This window comes from Jaculus jaculus, chromosome 8 (assembly GCF_020740685.1).
Source record: "Jaculus jaculus isolate mJacJac1 chromosome 8, mJacJac1.mat.Y.cur, whole genome shotgun sequence".
Classification (NCBI taxonomy): Eukaryota; Metazoa; Chordata; class Mammalia; order Rodentia; family Dipodidae; genus Jaculus; species Jaculus jaculus.
In genome coordinates, this window is record NC_059109.1 from 85119838 (window position 1) to 85144924 (window position 25087).

At 43.0% G+C, this 25087-nt stretch overlaps 1 pseudogene; it reads right to left on the minus strand.

Annotated features, from left to right (window-relative positions):
• Positions 1 to 234: 234 nt before the first annotated feature.
• Positions 235 to 2357, minus strand: LOC123462804 (annotated as a pseudogene).
• Between the last annotated feature and the right edge of the window lie 22730 nt (positions 2358 to 25087).

A 25087-nucleotide genomic window follows, 5' to 3' on the forward strand; every position in this document is an offset into this window, starting at 1 on the left:
CCAGGACCTATATGTAAGCCAGATGCACAAAGTGGTGCGTGTGTCAAGTTTGTTTGCAGCAGATGGAGGTCCTGCTGTGTCCATTCTCTCCCCTCCTTCTCTGGTATAGAGGGCTGGAGAGATGACTTAGTGGTTAAGGCACTAGCATTGTATACCATTTATATAATATACCATGTATACCTGGTATATTATACCTAATGGTATATTATACCTAATATACCATTTATATTTTTTTTTGAGTTTTGACAAAATTTATTGGTATTTTAGTAAAGACATTCATTTCAGTTATTTCTCTCTCCTTAACTTGGCCTTAGGTTAACATTTTATTTGGGTCAAGTAAGGAATATGTAGGAGAGAGATGTTACAAATAGTAAATGGACAAAATGAAGAGTTTGTCTACAGAAAAGTTAAATTTATGTATCTTGATATAATTAAATCATGTAAGAACTAATAGTGCTATGTACATTTCCATTGTTTCACTTGGGGCTTATTCTAAACTTAAATTTAAGTGAACAGACTGTTAAGAACATCCGCAAGCTGCTTTTCAGGAATTGTTACCTAGTAAAAGAGCCTAGCGAATAGTCACCACCAATAAAACTCTCAGAAGCTGCCTCCAAATTTAGCTTGTAGTTCTTAAGGGAATCATACTATTTCATCTGTGACTATGCACTTAAAGAAGCATTTAATTGACACATTAGAAAAAAAAGTCCATATACAATACAAAAATACAAAACAAATATCCTACAGTACACAAATCTTGCAGAGTATATGTGGTGAAAGATTCCATAAAATGTGTTTGAAGATGTATTTTCTTTCCTTCTATTTCAGTACATAAAATGTGCTTTTGAGGCCACTGGACAGTACATACATACTTAGAATTACAGGAAATTTTGTAGTGAGTTCAATTCAACAACTTAGAAGCCAGTCACAGAAAGTACATCTTCTCAATTTCCTGTCTTCATACAATGTTATGTCTTTTTTCTTGTATCTAAATCTTTAAAAAAATTGAAAACCAGCCAAACAATAAAGCAGTATGTACATTTACATTTTTGGTGGTGGTTTGTATTTTAAAAGAGCAGCTTCCATACGATCTGCCTCAAGTTTTGGTGGAAATGCTCGCACAGAAGTAGGAACAAAACCAAGAGAAGCACATTCCAGATACTGAGTTCCTGTGGTAGCAAGCGGCGTGCTTGATGACAACTGGAGGCAGACAAAGTCCATCAGAGTGAAGTGGGCTGTTTCAAATACTCAATACTTCACATAAACTTCTTTTTTTAATTGTTTTTTCTTTTTTTAAAGTGCTAAGCATCTTTATCCACTGATAGCAATGCAATACCTAGTATATGACGACGTGAAACAAAACAAAATGCCCATAAGAAAAAAAAGGTCTCATTTTCTCTAAATTTACTTTCAGTCAATAGTCCAGTAACATTTTCTTCTCAATACAATACTCCCTCTCTCTATAAGGCTGTTCCTGGGAGCCAGACAGTTTAGGAAACGAGGGAATGAAGTTAGGCAAGTAACTGCTTGAAGCTGTAAATAGATAACTTTTCACTTCCCTCTTAATGTGCTAATAGCTGTGTCTAAAAAAATATGCAATTCTTAAAAAGGTACCATTTCTGATTTCTTTATTATCTGTAACTTTTGGAAACTAATCACATGAAACTACAAAATTAGCAAATGTCTTGAAATCTGTATATAAAACATAAATTACCTCTAATTTCAAACTCTCATTTATTAGTGTATCACTCAATCTTTTAAAAAAATGAAAAAGAAAAAAAGGTGGCTCCAAAGATAAGTCTTATACCATTCTTTTAAAAAAGGAAGCTGTTCTTTCTAACTTTACATCCCAACACCCAGTTTCAAAAGCGTAATTTAATTGTCTTGGTCGTGGACATTTCCGAGATGAGACTTTATATTTCGTTCCCACAGCTTCTGGTTGTCAGAAAACCCATGCTTCCCCTTATTGAAGGAGTTTGGTCCGGCTGAGGTTGGTGTATCCCTTCCAATATTCTTCATCCTCATTTTTGCTTCTGGGGGCATTTCCTCTGGTTCGCTATCTTCATCTTCATTAAAAGCTGCTGCTACTGAAAGTGTTTTTGGAGCAAGAGTGGGAACAGTTTCCTTAGGCTTGCTTGACCCGAGTCTGATGGAGATGGCGGAGGCTCTCTTGGCCGTCTGACTACCCATGGCAAATCCAAACTTGGAGGCCTTTGCGGGCTTTGTGGGGACGTCCGCAGCTTCTTCAGCTGACCGCTTCTCAGCGCTGCGACGGGAGCTTTCCCCTCCGTTACTCCGGCGGCGCCGGCTCGCTGCGGCTTTCCGGGGCTCTCCTCTCCCGCCTTCCCGTCCGCCATCTTCCCCGCCGCGCCCATTTATATTTTTAAATAAAAACATAAATATTAAAAACAAAAAAGAGAAATCAAGCTAGAACCGAGCTAGAAGCTTTCCTGCTGAATAGCACCCATAGTGCTAGAAAGTTTTATGCAGCCTGCTGGGGGACAAAATTTATTAGCAGTCTTGACCAGCAGTGGACACTGCAAAGTACACAACTGCCACATAGGCAAGATATGTCTACTAGTGCAATAGTGGCATGTCTATTATGCTCTCTAGTTGGATTTGCTGTTCACTCCAAAAGAGGAAATTCATGCCTGATACTGAAAACTTAGTATAAAAATCCCATGGCTGGGAAGACCATATGCCTTAGTGGGGAAGTTACTACTGTTATCTGGCTGCATGGATATATTATACCAACCAAATTGTCCCCTAAATGCCTATGCTTATACCTATATATTAGTGCTGCTCTCACTTTTGACTAGAGGAGTTTGTTTTTTCAGATGGTGGAGACTGCTAGAGAAACTCACATCTTGTCAAAGTGCTAAAAAGTGACAGTTCAATGCTCAGCATTTAATAGTCATTTCTGTCACCCTTCCTCAGTGACTCAGCAGAAGAGATGGCAGAAAGAATTTAAGCAACAAAGAATGGGGAGGCGTGTTTTGGAACACTTTCGCAAAGACACAAAGTGGTCAATGTGTTCATGAACTCCCAGTGGTCATTGTTACCTGCACCACATCTGAACAATATTAGACCAGCAACAGATGTGTTGTGAATGATGAGGAGGGCAGAAAAAAAAAAAAAAGAAAGAAAAAGAAAAAAAGATATCAACATAGAAGATAGAATAGTAGGGGAAAAAAAAAGAGTGACTTCAGTGGAGGGGGGCAAAGGAGGGTAATTGGAGATACATATGGAAAAATTTTTAACATTTTTTATTGACAACTTCTATAGTTATACACAACAAGCCATGGTATTTCCCTCCCCTCCCCCACTTTCCCCTTCATAACTCTGCTCTCTGTCATATCCCCTCCCTCTCTCCATTAGTCTCTCTTTTAACTTGATGTCATCATCTTTTTCTCCTATTATGAGGGTCTTGTGTGGGTACTGCTATGCACTGAGAGGTCTTGGATATTGAGGCCAATTTCTGTCCAGACAGTTGTATGTAAGGAGTGGTACTCTTCCTTTGGCTCTTAAATTCCTTCCACCACCTCTTCTGCAATGGGCCCTGAGCCTTGGAGAGTGTGAGATATTTCAGTGCTGGACACTCTTCCATCCCTTCTTCTCAGCACGATGTTGCCTTTTGGGTCATCCCAGTGGCCATTGCCATCTGAAAAGAGAAGCTTCTCTAACCAGAAGTGAGAGTAGCATTAATATATGAATATGAACATTAAGTATAGTGCTTTCAGGGCAATTTGGTGAGAATAATATATGCATTTATCCAGACAAGAGTAGGCTTTATACCCCTAAGATTCATGACCTCCCCTGTCATAGGCTTTTGATTAGGTTTTCATCACCAGGCATATATTCCCTCCCATAGAGTGGGCCTTCAGTCCAATTAGAGAGTCTTACCATCTCTTTCTCATGGAGAACCAAGGCCTTGGCAATAGCCTATAATGTTTTGGAGGCAACAGGGTCCTCCTTGGCCAACAACTCACTGGAAGGTATCCCATCCCTGACAGTGAAAATTTTATAGTAACAATCTATGGCTTTTGGATCTGCCATTATTCAAGAAAGTAGATTTTCATATGCCTTATTCAGAATATCTTGAATTTTGATTGACCCTCCCTCTCCTTCTTTTATACAATTTCGTTCCCTGACTTCACTTAGGCCTTTCCCCTCCCTGTAATCTGTTCTTCTACTGACATATATACAATGCCATCCCCTTAATACCTTCCCTCTCCTCCTTTCCTTATAGCCTTTTTCTATAGTATAGCTTCTGCTACTGATTTTTGGTTCCAGCTCACACACAAGTCTATACATTTGTAGCTAGGATCCACTTATGAGAGAGGACATGTGACATTTGGATATTGGGCCTGGGTTACCTCATTGAGTATAATCCTTTCCAATCCATCCATTTCACTGAAAATTTTATAATTTCATTTTTCTTTACTGCTGAATAGAACTCCATTGTGTAAATGTAATCTGTGGATGGAAATCTAGGTTGGTTCCATTTCCTAGCTATTGTGAAAAGAGCAGCAATAAACATTGTTGTGCAAGTATCTCTAAGGTAGTGAGAAAAGTCATTAGAATATATGCCTAGGAGTACTACGGCTGGATTATATGGTAAATCTATTTTCAGCTGTCTCAAGAACCTCCACACCGATTTCCACAATGGCTGTACCAAATTACATTCCCACCAACAGTGCAGAAGGGTACCCCTTTTACCACATCCTTGCCAACATTTGTCACTTGTTTTCTTGATGGTAGCCATTCTGATGGGAGAAGGATGGAATCTCAAGGTAGTTTTAATTTGCATTTCCCTGGTGGCTAAGGCTGTAGAACATAGTTTTAGATGTTTATATTCCATCTGTATTTCTTCTGATGAGAACTCTCTATTTAGTTTCATAGCCTATTTTTTTTAATTGGGTTGTTTGATTTCTTATTGTTCTGTTTTTTGAGTCTTTTGTATATTCTGGATATTAATGCCCTGTCAGATGTGTAACTGGAAAGATTTTCTCCCATTCTTCAGGTTGTCTCTTTGTTCTATTCATAGTGTCCTTTGCTCTACTAAAGCTTTGTAATTTCATGAGACCCCGTTGGTTGGTTACTGATTTTATTTTTTGAGCAATTGGGGTTGTATTCAGAAAGTCATTACCTATGCCAATATGTTGAAGGGTTTCCCCTACCTTTTCCTCAAGCAATTTTGGAGTTTCAGGTCTGATATTAAGGTCCCTGATCCATTTGAATTTGATTCCTTTGCATGAAGAAAGACAAGGTTCTATTTTTATCTTTCTACATACAGATATCCAGTTTTCCCAGAACCACTTGTTGAAGAAGCTGTCTTTTCTTCAGTGAATATATTTGGCATTTTTGTCAAAAATCATATGGCTGCTAGGCCCAGAAAGCCAAGCACCACATGTTCTCTCTCATATGTGGATCCTAGCTACAGATGATTGGACTTCTGCATGAGAATGAAAATACTTAGTAGCAGAGGCCAGTAAGTTAAAAAGGAGACATAAAGGGAAGAGAAAGGAAGGGAGGAGGGTACTTAGTAGGTTGATATTGTATATATGTAAGTACAATGATTGTGATGGGGAGGTAATATGATGGAGAATGGAATTTCAAAGGGGAAAGTATGGGGGGGGTGAGGGAATTACCATGGGATATTTTTTTATAATCATGGAAAATGCTAATAAAAATTTAAAAAAAAAACTGGCAAAAAAAAAATCAAATGGCTGTAGCTGCCTGGATTAACATCTGGGTCCTCTATTCTGTTCCATATATCTACATGTCTGCCTTTGAGCCAATACCATGCTGTTTGTGTTACTATGGCTTTGTAATATAGCTTAAAATTGGGTATGGTAACACCACCAGCCTTATTTTTGTAACTCAAAATCGTTTAGTTATTTGAGGTTTGTTTTGTGCTTCCAAATGAATTTTGTCATTGTTTTTTTTTCTATTTCTGTGAAGAAAAGAAGGGTTTTATTTTAATAAACAGACAATAAATATATGTGTAAAAATATATGTAAAACTGGCCATCATGAGTTGTAAATAACTAAGATATGGTGTATGAATTAAGGAAGAGACATTGATTGGAACTTACTCTTACAGCTTCCAATGAGGTAGACCTATGGAGAAAAAGTCTGGTCTGTGCCTATATCACTATCCTTTTAGAAGATGTCAGAAACTCTCACAGAAAGGGAAAGCCTCCGTACCCATAAAGACTTCCCTTACTTTCTCAGGTGCTACTAAAATAACCTCCCATAGTCTCCATTGTGTTTCATAGCAGCATTAAAAAAAAATTTTTTTTTTCAAGGTAGGATCTCACTCTAGCCCACACTGACCTAGAAATAACTATGTAGTCTTAGGGTGGGCTAGAACTCACAGTACTCCTCCTGCCTCTCCCTTCTGAGTACTGGATTAAAGGTGTGCACCTCCACACCTGGCTCACAGCAGCATTTTATCACTTGGTGTTATGGTAATGCGTTTGTATGCTTGATTAATTCTATCCAAGTATGGATCAAACTACCTCCACTTGGATTTGAGATATTTGCATCCATCATGTGAATCCTTGAGGGCACCTGTCAATTCCTATGGTGTAAATACTTCCAGCATGGCCAATTTCAAGCTACTAGTTTGATAATTCTGAGCATGGATTCAGAAAGTTCATTCTTCCAATGATTTCAAAAGTATTCAGTGAGGAAATCATAGCATTAGCTCTTCTGAGTTTAGAGGCCAGCTCTAGCATATCACAAGGCACAAGAAACCAATGGAGTCAACTTTTACAAAACATGAGAACTACATCTCCTCTTATGAATCCAAACTGGAACATTGGTCTTACATTCAATATCTGTTCTATATCATGTACATCTATTTCATTTGGTGTGTATCTCAGAGAGCTTAAAGGTAGTTCTACAAAAGCTTGATGAGGAGATACAAAAGTCATAAGGAACATGGTATGTGCCTGTGATATCTAATCTTGATTGTTATTTTGACTGGATTAAGAGCACCTAGGAGGTTAGTAAACCACACCTGTACGTGTGTCTGTGGGAGAGTTTCCAGAAAGTATTGAGTAAAAGGGGAAGACCTACTCTGAATATTAGTGGCCAGATGGAATAAAAAGAGGCTAGCATAGGTATTCTCTTGCACTTTCTCCTGTCCACCATAAATGTAGTGAAATCTCTGAAACTGTGAGCTAAAGTGAATCTTATCATAGTAATGAAAAGTCTAACACAGTGTGTTACATGGACTCAGTCCTCACAGAAACTCTTCCAGGTAAGAAAATAGCAGATTAATTTGTACATTAGAGATAAGGAAACAAAAGCTTTATCATCTGTGGAAGAACATACCTTGAACCTGTCTCCCTCCCCAGTATAGTACTGACATGTGCAAATTCATAAATAGGGAATAAGAATAGTGCAGGGTTTGTATCTCAGAGCTCTAATTAATCCTTATTCTTTTCTTCTGCATAGACTCTTTAATTCTGGTTAAAGAGAGGTATGTCAGCTGACAGAAAGCTGGAAAAAGCCATACTGCATACACCTCAATGGGAGAGAGAGAAAACACCAGTGAAGACACTCAACAGTGGACACTGCAAGCCTTATATTTTGCCAGCCAGGCCAAATGATCCAATGGGTGCAATAGTGGCACATCTGTCATGATGGAAACCAACTGCCCTCTAATTGGACTGGAGGCCCACTCCATGGGAGGGAATACATCTCTGATACTGAAAACCTACAACAGGGGTAGTCATGAGCCTACCTACATTGCCTAGGTTGTAACATCTCTTGCTGTCTGGCTAAATGTATATACTATGCTCATCAAACTGCCCAATAAGAACTTCTCTTAATGTTCATACCCATATATTAATGCTACTCTTACTTTTGGTTAGAGAACCTTCTTTTTTTCAGATGGCAGTGACCTTGGGATGACTCAGAAGGCATCACAATGCTGGGAAGAAGTGACAGGAGTGCTCAGCACTGCAATATCTCTATTGCACCTTCCAAGGCTCAGGGTCCATTGCAGAAGAGGTGGCAGAAAGAATAGAGCCAAAGGAAGGGCAGGACTCCTTACAACGTGCTCCCCCCAGATACAAAATGGACTGGATATCCATGACCTCACAGTGCCTGACACTACCTACACAATACCATCATAATAGGAGGAAAAGATCATGACATCAAAATAAAAGAGAGATTGATTGAGATGGGGAGGAGATATGATGAAGAATGGAGTTTCAAAGGGGAAAGTGGGGGGAGGGAGAGCATTACCATGGGATATTGTTTATAATAATGGAAGTTGTTAACAAATAATAATAATAATAAATAAAATAAACCAAAAAATGCTAACTATAAAAAAACAGATGTATGAGGCTGGGAAGATGGGTAAACTTCTTGCTGCACAAGCATGAGGAAGTGAGTTTGGATCCCCAGCACTTGTATAAAAGCCAAGTGTGGTAATATACACCTGGAATCCAAGCTCTGGGGAGGAGGATCCCTGAGACTCACTGGCCAACTAACTAGTTTAACCAAATAGGTGACTCTGGGTTCAGTGAAGGACCCTGCCCCAAAAACACAAGGTGGGAAAATGGTTCAGGAAGTCATCCAGTATCAACCTCTAACCTCCATATGCACATGTTGTTGCAGTCAGGTTCACATTTTTGGCAGAAAAATTCCTGACCAAGAGCAGCTTGTGGGGAAAATCATTTATTTTGGCTTACAGACTCAAGGGGAAGCTCCATGATGGCAGGGGAAGATGATGGTATGAGCAGAGGGTGAGCAACTCCTGGCCAGTATCAGATAGACAACAGCAACAGGAGAATGTGTACCAAACACTGGCAAGAGGGAGCTGGCTATAACACCCATAAGCCTGCCACCAACAATATACTGCCTCCAGGAGGCTGTAATTCCCAAATTGCCATCAACTGTGGACCTAGCATTCCGAACACCCAAGTTTATGGAGGACAGCTGAATCAAACTATCACATTCTCCCCCTTGCCCCATAAACTGAGCAATCCATGTAAAATGCAGTGCATTCATCCCAACTTTAAGAGTTCCCATAGTTTTTTTTGTTTGTTTGTTTGCTTTTTTTATCAATCCCAATGAAGGTCCAACATCCCCATAGTCCAAGATCTTTAAACTTAATTGCACAGAATAAACATTCACACTGCAAAATATATCATTGGGCATAGCAAAGAAATATTCAATCAATACAAGATTTAAACAGAACAAACATTAAACTCTGTAGCTCCAAGTCCAACAATTCTAGTCAGTGACAAGTCTCCAAGTGTGATAATTCTAGCCAGCAACAAGTCTCTGGAGTTCCAATTCCACTCCTCCAGCTGGGCTACTCATAGTCCCAGAAAACTTCATCTGGTGCCAGTAGCTGTCCTTGGCAGACATCTCATAGTCCGGGCATCTCCAATGGGTCTCCATGGTTCATCCTCATGGCTCCATTGGGCTTGTGTGGTGGTTTGATTCAGACATGCACACACATGCCCTAAACACATATTAACATACATATATACATGTGTGCATACCACACACATATATGTATCTAAAAATATTAATTAAAGGGCTGGGGAGATTGCTCAGTGTTTAAAGGTATTTACTTGTAGAGCCTGATGGCCTGGGTTCAATTCTCCCACATAAAGGTAGACACACAAAGTGGTCCATGTGTCTGGAGTTCATTTGCAACAGCAAGGGACCCTGGTGCACCCATTTTCTCTCTCTCTCTCTCGATCCTTACAAAGAATTTTTTTTAAAAAAACAACATAGAGGATTTCTGGTTAAGATGGCAGCTTAGGTACCATGCCAAAGCAGCCTAGGGGGGAAAAAGACTGAAAAAACTCAGCAAAATACACACTTTTACTAAAAAGTGAGGTGTATAGGAAATTGAAATGGCAGTGGAGAAGTAGAAGAGAATCAGATCCCACACAGGCTGGCAAAAGTGGCCCCAGCAGGTCTGCTGACCGTGGCAGCGGCAGCGCATGGGAAAGCCACCTGGCTCAGCTCCAGCCACAGGAAAAGCCAGGTGAGGGGAGCTTCCACTCACACGGGAGCTCTCCGCAACTCAAGAAAAGTGAAGGGAGAGCAGCAGTGAACAACGGAGGAGCAGATCACAAGTAGAAGAACACATGGGACAGTGACAGAACCAGAGCAGCTGTGGCTCTTTGATTTCCTCTTTGATTCCTTTGATTTCCTCTTTCATTCCTTTGATTTCTTCTTTGACTTCTTTGAACATATTTACAATCATTCTTTTGTAATGTTTCTCAGGCATTTCCTCTAACTCATTCTCACTGGGGGTCATTTGTGATACATTAATACCTTTTGGTGGATTTATATTGTCTTGAATTTTGGTATTTCTGGTGTTAAAATGTATATATTTTTGCATCTTGGATTAAGTTAATGCTTGGATTTTCTAGTTAGCTGGGTATTCTTAGCTGTATCAATCGATGTGATGTTATCTATCTTCAGGGTAGGAGCTTAAGGTGTTAGGTGTGGTTCTTAAGACTCTCAGAGTATCTACAAAAGTGTTCCTAGTGGTTGGGTTTGCCTGCTATGGGAGTATTCAAGTAGGCTGTGTGGAACAAAATACAGATAGATTCTAAAATTTAATTAAACAATGTACACATTCAGTGAAAAACAGCACTGAGTATTTATGCAAGAGTAGGTATTATAACAACCAGATCCTCTATCAACACAGAGGTTAAGATTTCTGGTCTGTTGAGTTCCAAGTCAGCTTGTGACCAAGTGAGACCCTTCCCTGCTGCAATCCCAGTTACCTTTTTGGATGATTTTGGTCTCAGGTATGCTGCACTCTGCTTGCGTCCCTCTTTGGCACCCTGTGGGGTCAAGTAGGCTGCCTGGGTCGCTGGACCACTGTTCTGTTTTCTGGAGCTGGGCACTGGCTTTTCCTGTGGGGAAAGCCAAGCCTGGCAGCTGTGGCCCCACAGACCCGGCACCACTGATGCTGGAGCTGCCGCTGCTGCTGCTGCTGCTGCAGCTGCCGCTGCTGGATCCACCACTGATGTAGCTGCCGTTGCTGCTGCTGGAGCCCCAGAGCTGGCACTGCCACTGCCACTGCTGGAGCCGGAGCCACCACTTCCACTGCCACTGCCGCTGCTGCTGCTAGAGCCGGAGCCGCCACTGCCAGAGCCGCTTTGGCCTGCCTGTGTGGGCTCTGGATGCTCTGGATCTCTCCTACTTCTCTGCTGCCATTTAAATTTCCTATACACCTCACTTTTTAGTAAAAGTGTGTATTTTGCTGGGTGTCTTTGGCTTTTTCTCCCCTAGGTTGCTGTGGTGTGGTTCTTACACCACCATCTTAACCAGAAGAGCATCAGGTTCCTACACAGAAAATTATTTTTACTGATTTACTGATACTGAGATATTCTTTGATAGAAGCAAATGTTATGCCAAGAGCTGGCCTCTCATACAAAAAAAAAAAAAAAAAAAAAAAAAAAAAACAGAATAGGAGGGCTAGAGAAATGACTCAGTGGTTAAAGACATTTGCCTGCAAAGTCTGACAGTCTGGGTTCAATTCCCCAGACCCATGTAAAGCCAGATAGATAAAGATGACACATACATCTGAAGTTTGTTTGCAGTGGCAAGGCCCTGGTATGCTCATTCATTCTCTTTCTCTTTTCTTGCAAATAAATAAAAAAATCAGAACAGGAGGAAAACATTTTGTTTCTTTTCCTATAAGGACATTGGCATTATGCTTTCAGTGACGGCAGGAGGCAGCCCTGTGCTTCAGTCAGCAGCCTGAAGAGCTCCTTCCTTAGGGACCTTCACTTGGGTAAAGTCTGATCCTTGAAAGCAAATTCAGGGTAAGTCAGAGTGAAGCAATTATTGAGTTATTTAAGTAGTGATAATGGATAATACACGCTTCAAATTTAAGCTGAGCAGAGGTGTGGGGAGAGAGAGAAAGGGACAGATCCTCAGGTATTTGCACAATGGCTAAATATATGATTATGCAATTTTCTTTTATTTTTAAAAAAATATGTTATTTAGATATTTATTAGAGAGAGAGAGAGAGAGGAAGAGGCAAAGATAAAGAGAGAATTGGTGTGCCAGGGCCTCCAGCCACTGCAAACGAATTCCAGATGCATGCTCCCCCTTGTGCATCTGGCTAACGTGGGTCCTGGGGAATCGAGCCTTAAACCAGGCTTCACAGGCAAGTGCTTAACTGCTAAACCATCTCTCCAGCCCCCTAAATATAATTTTTCGTTGTTTTTCTTTGAGGTAGGGTCTCATTTTAGTTCAGGCTGACCTGGAATTTAGTATGCAGTCTCAGGGTGGCCTCCATCCTCCTACCTCTGCCTCCAAGTGCTGGGATTAAAGGCATGTACCACCACACCCAGCCACTAACCATTTTTTAATTGGTTTTGAGGCCCACTCCCCAGGAGATAATCCATTCCTTTTACAGTAAACCTGGTAAAGGTCCCTTGGATAGAGAGATTCTAGGTCCTACAGGAGAACCTACTACTGTGATTTTGCTAAATGGATGTGCTGTCAAGATACCTTCTAAATATTTGTGTTTATACCGCTGTCAACCTTGGTTGGAGAAGTTTCTTTTAGCAGTGGATGGTGGTTAATGCAGAAACTCATCACTGGCCAGAGCACTGATAATGAAAGGCTGTCGAGTACTCAGCCCTGAACAGGACATCTACACCCCTCCCTCTTAGGTTCAGAGAACATTGCAGAAAAACAGGCAGAAGAATCTCAGAACAGAGGATAGGAAGGTGTGCTGTGAAATATCTTTTGGACCATGGGACCCATGAACTCACACAGTTGTGTATTCTGCACAAAACTGGGCCCATCAATATTTGTTGTCATTTCTTTTTTAAAAATAATTTTATTTATTTATTTATTTATTTGACAGAAAGAGGGAGAGAGAGATTGGGCTCGCCAGGGCTCTAACCACTGCAAATGAACTCCAAATATGTGCACCCCCTTGTGCATCTGGCTTATGTGGGTCCTGGGGAATTGAACCTAGGTCCTTTGGCTTTGAAGACAAATGCCTTAACTGCTAAGCCATCCCTCCAGCCCTGTTGTCATTTCTGACAAAATAGCTTACAGGAGGAAAATTTCCATTTTGTCTAACAGTCTTGAGGGGAAGCTGCATGACGGCAGGAAGCAGCATGGCATGAGCAGAGGCTGGACATTCCTGCCACAGCAGGTGGAAAACAGCAGAAGAGTGGGCCCAACTCTGGCAATGGGGAACTGGCTATAACACTCCAAAGCCCACCCATAACAAGACACCTCCTCCAGCAAGGCTCCACTTCCTAAATTGTACCTTTAGAACACATGAGTTTATGGGGGACAATTGATTTAAACCACACATTCCATCATGGATAGGGGAGAGACTAATGAAGCTTCACCCCTCTCTGAGGAGCTATTAGCAGTTAATAGATGCTGGATAAGGGTAAATTATTTTCTTCAGTGGTGTAACCACTGGTAAATTGACCATGCTCCAGTAAGTAGCTTTACACCCATACTTATGCCAACAACTGCAATTAAACTCAACAGGTCACAAAAAGACATAAAAGTAGGATAGAAACTAATTGAAAAGAAGAATGGGTTCAGGAAATGGTAGAGAATAAGATAGAGTAATAGGGTGATTATGATCAATATATGTGTATATGTGTGGTGTGTGTATGTGTGTTTATGAAAGAGAGATTATTAAAAAATAAAATAAATTATTAGAAAAAGTTTTCCCATAGTATAAATGTGACTTTTATATCAAGATATCACCATCAACTTTATGTTGAAGGCAAAGCTTGAGAACTGAAAAAAAAATAAATGCACCCCTTGTGAAGGAAAGCTATTAGCAAATTCCAAATTTCCCTAGTACAGCCAGGGGAACAATAAAGACAAAATAAATTGTACCTAAACAAAACCGTACAAGGAACACGAGTCCCACTGTTGGAACTGCCCATGGGTATGGTAGTGTGATTTGAGAAAGAATGTCTAGGTGTGCATCCCTGGCTCCATGATTTTTCCTCAGCACTGAGCAGATGGGGGGATTTATGTGTATAAAGTTGGATTCCATGGAGTCCAACTTAATTATGTAATCAGACCTCCTCATATTCTTCCCTTTGGCTATTAATCTTCAGAGGAGTAAGTTGGACACATAGGATATAAATTTACCTATTTTGTTTTTATAGATAGTTTGCAGATGTGGAAAAGATGGGACCATGGTCAGAAGAGGACATGGGGGAGAGTAAATTGATAAGTCATAGCTTTAACTTTCTGCAACTATGGTACAGAAAACTTTTATGAGATTGTCTCATAGTAGGGAGTGAACCAGGGTAAGGTGGAAATGTCAGTGTGGAGGAATGCCTGGCAAAACTCATGAAGAGGGCTGAGCTGGATCCCAGCTCCCAACACCTCCATGACATCCAGGTGAGAGTGGACATTGTAAGAAAGCCTGGTCGGAATTGTTCTAGGCCAGCTTATTACTGTGCAGTATATCATTGCATCTCAGCATAGTGAATGCCACCGTGTGTGTGTGTGGGGGGGGGTATCTCACGGAAGTTCTAAGCTTTGGTTCTTTTGACCTTTAGCAAGGTGTATCACCAAGAGGGGATAATCACATAATCTTTTGTCCATGAGAATATGGTTAGTATGCACCACCACAGATCATACATGTGAAACTGTGGTGAGTATGCACTACCACAGAATGGGAAACTGTGGTGGGCGCAGCAGCACCAGGGCCACGCATGGCAAACGCACTGTGGTGGGCGCGGCAGCACCCCGGGCCACTCACAGGAAACACACTGTGGTGGGCATGGCACCACCCCGGGCCATGCATGGTAAGCTCTCCTCTTCCCCATCCTGGTACCAGGGACTCCTTCTCAAATCCCCCACCTCTTCTCACATTTTTGTGATGTTTATAAATACAACTCTGGGAATGGTAAGTGGTTTTGTAGTCTGCAAGTGTCTGAAAGTTGAGGATCTTTCAAATGTCTTATAATATCAAGAAAGAAGGTTTAGCCTATTTCCTGCTCAGCCTCCAGCAAGTGCTACCCTTATGTGAGAGAGGCCCATTGTAGATAAATACAGGCTGCCAACAGTGAGACAAGGCTTGGGCAAACTGCCCAACAGATGGTTCAACTCTAAGTATACCAGCCAAGGGCCAATGTGGCAGACAGAAGCTTCTGTTTGACTTAAGTTAGAATTGTGGGTATAGAATAAGTATGGGATGGCAGGAATTCTTGGTACAGGTCCATCCCAAACAAACTTATGGCATTCTCTCAGATTTGAATACAAAGCTTTCTCTGCTATCCACTCAAAGCTGTGGTTACCTGAGCTGAGTGGTGATGGTGGTGGGTGGTGGGTGGTGAGGGTCAAGGGCCCTAGGCAGGAGGAGTTAGGGAGTGTTTCTGTGTAGCCTAGAGCATGGGGACAAAATATGTGTCCTATTTTAGCCAAGATCTTGGGATATTTTATAAAACATGACAAAACAACAGAATACATTTTCTCTGATCATGTTCTGTTGAGGAAAGGCACTTAAAGTTTGTTCTAGCAATCTTTTAATTTGACAAGTACCTTATGTGTGGAAAAAATAGATTATTAAATGTGAAACTATTCATTAATATTTGCAGTTCCCTTTTCTCTGTCTTTTTTTTTTCTTTACTTTGTCTATTTTTGAGACAAGGTCTTACTATATATAGGGCCCAGACTGGACTTAAACTCATGATCCTTCTGCCTCAGGCCCACCACCACCACAGAGTATGTGTGATTGTAGATGTACAACACCATGCCCAGCTGTAGTTCCTATTTTTTATTATATTTTATTTATTTATTTAACAGAGAAAGGAGAGAGAGAGAGAGAGAGAGAGAGAGAGAAAATGGGCCTGCCAAGGCCTCCAGCACTGTAAATGAACTTCAGATGCATGCACTTCCTTGTGCATCTGGCTAACATGGGTCTTGGAGAATTGAACCTGGATCCTTTGGCATTGCAGACAAAAGCCTTAACTGCTAAGCCATCCCTCCAGCCCTGCAATTCCTATTTTAAAGGTGCAATGAGGTGTATGATTTTATTTTGACTCTACTTAATAGAAATTCAAGTGTTTTTCATATGTCCCTGCTAGTTGCATGATATTTAACTAAATTTTATTTTATTTTTAATTTTTTATTGACAACTTCCATAAATATAAATTCATCATGATCACAATCCATTCTCACCACTTTCCCTTTCCCCTTCCCTAATTCTCTCCACTGAATTCCTTCTTTCTAAATTGTCTCTCTTCTATTTTGATGTCATCATTTTTTTTCTCATACTATGTAGGTCTTGTGTAAATAGTATCAGCCATTGTGAGTTCATACATATCAAGACCATGTTGTGTCTAGAAGACAGTATTGTAAGCTCTCCTCCTCTTGCTTTGGCTCTTTCCTCCTCCTCTTCTGCAATGGTCCCTGGGCCTTAGAGTGTGTGATAGAGACATCTCATTTATTGCTGAACACACCACTGTCACTTTTCAACACTTCAGTGAGTTTTGAGTCAGTCACATCACTGATCAAGTGGGTTGATGAGAAAACATGAGGGAGTCCATCAAGCCTGTAAGGGCAGAGGGGTTGTCTGAAAAAGAGGGATGGTTAGATTTCCAATTGTAGAGATTGGCTGATGAGAAAGGCTGGTATTGGAGAAGCTGAAGAGCCTGAGGATTTGTGTTAGGGTCAAGGGGAGGACCAAAGGCTCGTAAGGGCAGGGCCACGGTGGAATCAAGTCCTTTGGGACTTTGGGCCCTCCAGCTTCTAGTCCCTGCAGTGGGCCCATCTCCTCCTCCTTCGGCCAAAGCTGGAGTGGGGAGAGCAGGGGGTAAGGTGGGGGAGATGGAATCAGGGCAGAGGGCCACTCGAGAGGGTCCTCTATTTCATGATATATTTTGGGCTGAGCTGAGGGGTCCAGGGCCATTCAGCTTGGTTTTCTCATGGCTTGTTGGGCCACTGCCAGGTCTCAGGAGCCTGACCGTGGCAGGGGGTGGATCCTGGGCTTGACCCACGCCAGGGCATCCGTCACTAGGCTCTCCCAGACCAGGATGTATGGCTGTTGATCTGGGTGAGAATGTGGACCCTTCTGAAAAGCAATATTCTTAACAGCAGAAATAATAGTTAGATCAAATGTTCCCTCTAGTGGCCAGTTGACATTAAAGGTAGGCCACTCAGAGGAGCAGAAAGTCTGCCATTTACCTTTTTAAATTTCTACAGACAAGTCATGAGCCCTACTTCTAACTTCAGAGAAATGGGATACCATCAGAGTCAGGGGGGTCATCACAGTCTATCCCATAGTTAGAAACAAGAGTCCACAAACAAACACAAGATAGATGCTGACAAAAAGAAACCAAAACATGTGGCACCTCTGATGCATCTGGAACAAAAACTCAAATGCAGTTTCAGATGGAAGGTGCCTCCGCAGTTTCTCCTGAAGGGGAAATACACAGTCTTCCTTTGCCAGATAGAAGACTTCCAGGCAACCCTGACTCTCCTCAGATCCCGGGGTGTCCCTCAGGATTGCAGCCTGTGGTCCCGCCAACCACCGTTATCAGGTCCTTACAGTCCTGAACAACAGCTGCCCAAACCGAAAGTAAAACAAATCAGAGCAACAGAAATCACCCAGACAAGTGGCGCCGCAGACACTCACACTTTTAAAAGATCTGCTTACCTCCAAAGGGGTCCCTAGAGTCCTGGGTAGACATGCAAATCCCGGACGAGCCCCCAAATGAAAGATCCCCAGAGGGAGACCCTCACTCAAGTCTTGGGATAGCATGCACCCAAAGACACACAGGAGACTGAGCTTGCTGCAAAAGCATGAGGCTTTATTTGGGAAGACCAGAGCTCTGGGGCCGACACATATCTCATGCAGGAGACAGAGGAGTCGACCCCGAGCCTTACTGGGTGATTCTTTTTATATGGTTTTTAGCAAGAGCAGGGAAAGGGGGGGGCTTCACAAGGGTATTTGCAAAGCTTGTAACTTTACTGGTACAATTATGTGTACATATCTTATTTTTGCATAACCAGAGTTTCAGTCCTTGGTCAGGCTGTTTGTTCACCAAGTTTTACTTTAAAATTTTCCATCCTGCCTTTCACTGCCTTGTACTGAAAACATTATCAAAAGTCTATGGTGGACTGGAGAGATGGCTTAGCAGTTAAGCGCTTGCCTGTGAAGCCTAAGGACCCCAGTCCAAGGCTTGATTCTCCAGGACCCACGTTAGCCAGATGCACAAGGGGCTGCATGCATCTGGAGTTCGTTTGCAGTGGCTGGAAGCCCTGGCACGCCCATTCTCTCTCTCTCTCTCTCTCTCTCTCTCTGTGCCTCTTTCTGTCTCTGTCACTCTCAAATAAATAAATAAAAATGAACAAAAATATTTTACAAAAAGTCTATGGCTTGGGAGGTCATAAGCTCTAGAGGGGGGAGACTACTACTGTTGTCTGACTAAATGGATATCTTATGGCCACCAAACTTCCCACTACCATATATTAATGTTATTCTCACTTTTGGTTAGAGAAGCTTCTCTCTCTCTTTTGGGGGAGGTGGTGGTTGAGGTAGGATCTTGCTAGTGCCCAGGCTGGCTGGGAATTAACTATGTAGTCTCAGGGTGGCCCCAAACTCATGGTGATCCTCCTTCCTCTGCCTTCTGAATGCTGGGATTAAAGGGGTATGCCACCACACCCAGTGAGAAGCTTCTCTTTTCATATGGCAGTGATCAGTGATGTGACAAGATTGCCCCAGGGATTCAAAAACTCCCCCACTCTTTTTGACGAGGCTCTACATCAGGACTTGGCTCCCTTCAGGGCCAATAACCCTCAGGTGACTTTGTTACAATATGTGGACGACTTGCTAGCTGCCTCCACATGGCAAGAATGTCAACAAGGTACTGAAAACTTGCTTACTGAACTTGGGGAAATTGGGATATAGGGCATCTGCAAAGAAAGCTCAGATCTGCCAATCTGAAGTGACCTATCTGGGGTATACTTTAAAAGAAGGAAAACGATGGTTGACTGAGGCCAGAAAGAAAACAGTGATCCAGATCCCTGTCCCAACCACCCCAAGACAAGTAAGAGAATTTCTGGGTACTGCAGGCTTCTGTAGACTTTGGATACCTGGATTTGCCACCTTAGCAGCCCCCCCTGTGTCCTCTGACTAAAGAAAAGGGGCATTTTGAGTGGACCCCTACCCACCAAGAAGCTTTTGATAAAATCAAACGGGCTCTACTAATGGCCCTGGCACTGGCGTTGCCAGACCTAACCAAACCTTTCACTCTTTACGTTGATGAAAGGGCAGGAACAGCCCGAGGAGTCCTCACTCAGGCCCTTGGTGCCTGGAAGAGGCCCATTGCCTACCTGTCAAAAAAACTAGGTCCTGTGGCCAGCAACTTGCCTTCCTGTCTGAAGGTGGTAGCGGCAGTAGCCCTCTTAATCAAAGATGCTGACAAATTAACTTTGGGACAAGCGGTGACTGTAATTGCACCCCATACCCTTGAAAGCATAATCTGGCAGCCCCCAGACCGATGAATAACAAATGCCCACATGACTCATTACCAAAGTCTGTTGCCAATAGAAAGAATAACCTTTGCACCCCCAGCTGTTCTAAACCCGGCCACTCTGCTACCTGAAGCAGACGAGTCCTCTCCAGTGCACCACTGCATGGACATCCTGGCCGAGGAAACAGGACTACGAGAGGACCTATGAGATCAGCCCTGGCCAGGAAGCCCAAACTGGTATACTGATGGCAGTAGCTACCTGGTCAAAGGTAAACAAATGGCCGGGGCAGCAGTGGTGGATGGGAAACAGACAGTCTGGGCCAGCAGGTTGCCTGAGGGGACTTCCACCCCAAAAGCAGAACTCATCGCCCTAACCCAGGCTTTGCGGATGGCAGAAGGAAAAACCATCAACATCTACACGGACAGCAGGTATGCCTTCGCCACTGCACATGTTCATGGGGCCATATACAAACACAGAGGCCTACTGACCTTAGCAGGGAAAGAGATTAAAAACAAAGAAGAAATATTAAACCTCTTAGAGGCCATCTACCTGCCTGCCAAAGTAGCCATAATCCATTGCCCAGGACATCAAAAGGGACAAGACTCAATTGCTAGGAAAGCTGAATGGCAGACCAGGCAGCAAAGACAGCTGCCCAGGGGCCTATGATTATGACCATAGAACAAACAGATGACTGCATCACTGACTGGGACTCCAACTTTAACTATACACCAGAGGATCATCAACTTGTGGAGAAATTAGGTTTTCAATCTGAGACTCATCATGGAGTCAGGAAGACAAAGGATGGAAAGATGGACCTTCCGCAGGAAGAAGGTAAAAAATATGTGACCAATTTACATCAATTAACTCATCTAGGGGCCAAACATCTAAAGACTCTAATTAAGTCCTCTAAATACCATGTAATGGGGCTCTCTGACCTATTAGAGACTGTAACAAAACACTGTGTGTCCTGTGCCATGACCAATGATGGATATTCAAAATGTTCTCCAGGAAAGAGATTACATGGAGACAGACCTGGAGCCTACTGGGAGGTTGATTTCACAGAGATTAAGCCAGCCAAATATGGCAATAAGTATTTGCTAGTTTTTATAGACACTTTTTCAGGATGGGTGGAAGCTTATCCTACCAAGACTGAAACTGCCAAGAAGATCCTAGAATAAATCCTCCCAAGATTTGGAATTCCTAAGGTAATTGGATCTGATAATGGACCTGCCTTCATTGCCCAGGTAAGTCAGGGTTTGGCCAAATACCTGGGAATTAATTGGAAATTACATTGTGCTTACAGGCCCCAGAGTTCAGGACAGGTAGAGAAGATGAATAGAACTCTAAAAGAGACCTTGACTAAATTAGCCCTGGAGACCTATGGGAAAGACTGGACAGCCCTCCTTCCCTTTGCCCTGTTCCGGGTCTGAAACACCCCTGGGAAATTTAAACTCACCCCTTATGAAATTCTTTTGGGGGGCCACCCCCACTTACTGAATCAGGCAGGATACCTGACCCTAGCATTAATTTTTCTAAATCTCTGTTTGCTCACATGAAAGCACTTCAAGTGGTCAGACGCGAGGCATGGGAACAACTCAAAACAGCTTATGAAGTTGGAGATTTAAAGGTACCCCACAAGTTCCAGGTGGGGGATGCCATACTGATTAGAAGACACCATGCTGGAAATTTAGAACCTCGCTGGAAGGGCCCTTACCTCGTCCTACTGACCACACCAACAGCCATAAAGGTTGAAGGAATACCTGCCTGGATCCATGCATCTCACACAAAACTCGCCCCACCACTGGACCCCGAATGGCAAGCTGAGAGGACGGACAATCCCCTCAAGCTTAGACTTTGCCGTGTGGCTTCTCCTTCTCCAGCTAAGTGATGCCTCCAACCCACATGCCCCCCAAAAGTTGACTTGGCAGGTTATCTCCCAGACTGGGGATGTGATATGGAGCATCTCAAAGGATTCCCCCCCCCCCCCGGACTTGGTGGCCACCACTGTATCCAGATCTTTGCCAGCTGGCAGCAAGCTTGGAAACTTGGGACATACCTGAGGTAGACCCCAGGGAAAGCACTCCAGTGTGCCTATCCGGGAGGTGCCCCTGCCCGTCACACGGGATAGGAGGATGGGGGCTCGGCTGTGGTCACCCACAACTAAGAGCTGAACTCCGAGAGCATGACATCTATGTCTGTCCCAGGGATGGGAGAAGTCGAAGTACAGCTGTCAAATGTGCAGGGGCAGAACAATACTTTTGTAAAAGCTGGGGATATGAAACAACTGGGACTACCTACTGGAGGCCTCGGTCCAATTGATATGCCATTACCTTAATCGTGCATCCCCCCCTGGAAAAGGCCTCCAGAAATCCCATTGCTCAGGGAACGAAGCCTCAGGGCTCTGCCTATGACCTCTTAGTCCTGGTGGCCGTAGCTGTAGACCCGGGGTTTGGACGGGGCAAGGGCCCTGCCTAAGTTTTACTTGCAACCCTCTAAACATAACTTTTACCAGACCCGGGGAAAAGGCTAGAGACTGGATCAGGGGGAGACAATGGGGGTTGTGGCTCTACATGTCTGGCAAGGATGCAGGCCTCCTCATGACTATAAGGCTAAATATAGAAGGCTCTACATCATTGCCCACAGGACCTAATCCAGTATTGGCTGAGCAAGGCCCCCCAGCCCCCCTACCTCCGTGTCCTCAAGAACCTGTGTCTGGCCCCACCACTGTCGATGTGATCCAGGGCCCCCAGCTATGCCTACTGGGGCCCATAAGGGAATGCCCCCTCAGCCCTCAGTGCAGACAGGACAAAGATTATTTAACCTGGTGCAGGGAGCTTTTCAGGCCCACAATGTCACCAACCCAGAAGCCACCTCCTCTTGCTGGCTCTGTTTATCATCAGGCCCCCTTACTATGAAGGCCTGGCCTTGACGAGGACTTTCAATATTTCTGACCATTCTGAAGGACAGTGTTCTTGGGGGTCTCAAAATAAGCTCACTCTGACTGAGGTGTCTGGAAGGGGGCTCTGTATAGGTAAGGTGCCTCCAACCCATCAGCATCTCTGCAACTCTTCTGTAACTCTTAATCAAACAGAGCTAAACAAGTACCTGGTGCCAAGGGATAATCAATGGTGGGCATGCAATACCAGACTAACCCCTTGTGTCTCCACTGCAGCCTTTGATCAGTCTAAACATTTCTGTGTCATGGTCCAGCTTGTCCCCCGAATTTACTAGCACCCTGAGGAAGTAGTCATTGATGAATATGACTATCGACCCACCCAACTCAAAAGGGAGCCTGTATCCCTTACCCTAGCAATCATGCTTGGGCTAAGGGTGGACACCGGTGTAGGGACAGGGACTGAAGCCCTGATCGCAGAAACACAACAATTAGAGAGGGGACTTAATGCTGTCATTACTGAGGATCTCCAAGCCTTAGAAAAATCTATTAGCAATTTAGAACAGTCCCTAACCTCCTTGTCTGAGGTAGTCTTACAAAACCGGAGGGGATTGGGTTTGCTGTTTCTAAAAGAAGGTGGGTTATGTGCAGCCTTAAAGGAAGAATGTTGCTTTTATGTAGATCACTCAGGAGCTATCAGAGACTCCATGAGCACACTCCGAAAAAGGCTAGAAAAATGTCGCAGAGAAAGGGAGGCTAACCAAGGATGGTTTGAAGGATGGTTTAACAAATCCCCCTGGATGACCACTCTGCTCTCTACTCTAATGGGACCATTAATAGTTCTGCTCCTAATGCTTACAATCAGACCTTGCATAATTAATAAGTTTATTGCTGTTATCAGGGAACGAGTGAGTGCAGTCCAGATCATGGTACTTAGACAAAAATACAGGGACCTTCCAAACCAAGAAGAAACTGACATTTAGTCATTGAGTTCTCCTAATTCCAAGAATAAAATTAATAAACCCGGTCCCCCTGGAAAAAAAGATCAATATGAAAGGAAAAGTTCTAGGATTAGAACTATTCAGAAAAAGAAGTGGGGGATGAAAGGCAGGATGGAAAATTTTAAAGTAAAACTTAGTGAAGAAACAGCTGGTTGCTACAAAACAGCTAGGGGTCAGCCTGAACTGTATATTCGGGCAAAAGTAAATCAAAAATAGGCTAATGATAGGCTGTGGGTGGCCCAAGATATGGGTTTGTTGGGTCAACCTGAACTTTATGTCCCAGGAAGAGGAAAAACAAAAATACAGTTTTGAGAAAAACCAAAATAATGGAATAGTTTCCCAAGATAACCTGACCAAGGACTTAAACTCTGGTTATACAAAAATAAGATATGTAGACATAACTATACCAGTAAAGTTACAAGCTTTGCAGATACCCTTGTGAACCCCCCCTTTCCCATCCTTGCTAAAAAACCCTATAAAAAGGAACACCCAATAAGGCTTGGGGTCGACTCCTCTGTCTCCTGCATGAGATACACGTCGGCCCCAGAGCTCTGGTCTTCCCGAATAAAGCCTCATGCTTTTGCAGCAAGCTCAGTCTCCTGTATGTCTTTGGGTGCATGCTATCCCAAGACTTGAGTGAGGGTCTCCCTCTGTGGGTCTTTCAGCAGGAGTTTCCTCCTGTGGAATAGGCCTCAAGTCCAATCTGAGAACAGACAGTTTCCCTCATAGCAGACATGCCATTATTGCACCAATTGGCCCATGTGGACTGGTTGGCCCGCCATGATGCTTGCAAAGCCCACTGCTGGTTAAGACTGTTGATGACTTTTCTCCTCACATAGCTCTTTCTAGCATCCTGGCAGTGAGTCAACAGGGAGGTTTCCAGCTCAGCTCCAGCTTGTTTTCTCATGACCTGAAGCCCAAGCATGTGTAGTCTTCAGCACTAGTGTCTTACTGTCTAGCTCTGGTGGGCAATCAAGAGCCTTGGTAATGCCTTGTAATGTTTGTGAGGCATGAAGGGCCTCTGTGGCCAATAACTTGCTGGAAAGTATCTCCATCCCCACTTCTGGCACTGAAATTTTTCTAATAACAATCTTTGGCTTCAAGGCACATTATTCACCTCTATAAGATACTTCTGTCCCAACTCTCTCCCCCTCTCTCTCTTTCTTACACACACACACACACACACACACACACACACACACACACACTTAGCTAGGGAACAAGTAGGTTTCCATATAACTCATTCATAAAGCTTAAATTTTGATTAACCTCTTCCTACACCCTCTTTTCCTCCATCCCTTCCCCTTAGACCATATTCTATCCCCAGTATTCTCACCCATTACTTACATGTCTACTGTGTCCTCCCCTTAAGTCTTCCTCATAGCCCTTTTCTAGCTTCAAGGTCTCTACTACTGTTAACCAAATTTAAACATGTCATGTGTGTTAGGGTTCAAAATCAGGGGACTGAGGTCACACCTTTTTGTGGCTCAGTGTGGGAGTTTTAGTGATGTAGAACATTTTTTTAGATGCTGACATGCCATTCGTATTTCTTCCTTTGAGAACTCTCTATTTAGATCCATAGCCCATTTTTTGATTGGCTTCTTTGATTCCTTATTATTTAACTTTTTGAATTCTTTGTGTATCCTAGATATTAATCCTCTATCAGATATATAGCTGGTGAAGATTTTTTCCCATTCTGTTGGTTGCCTCTT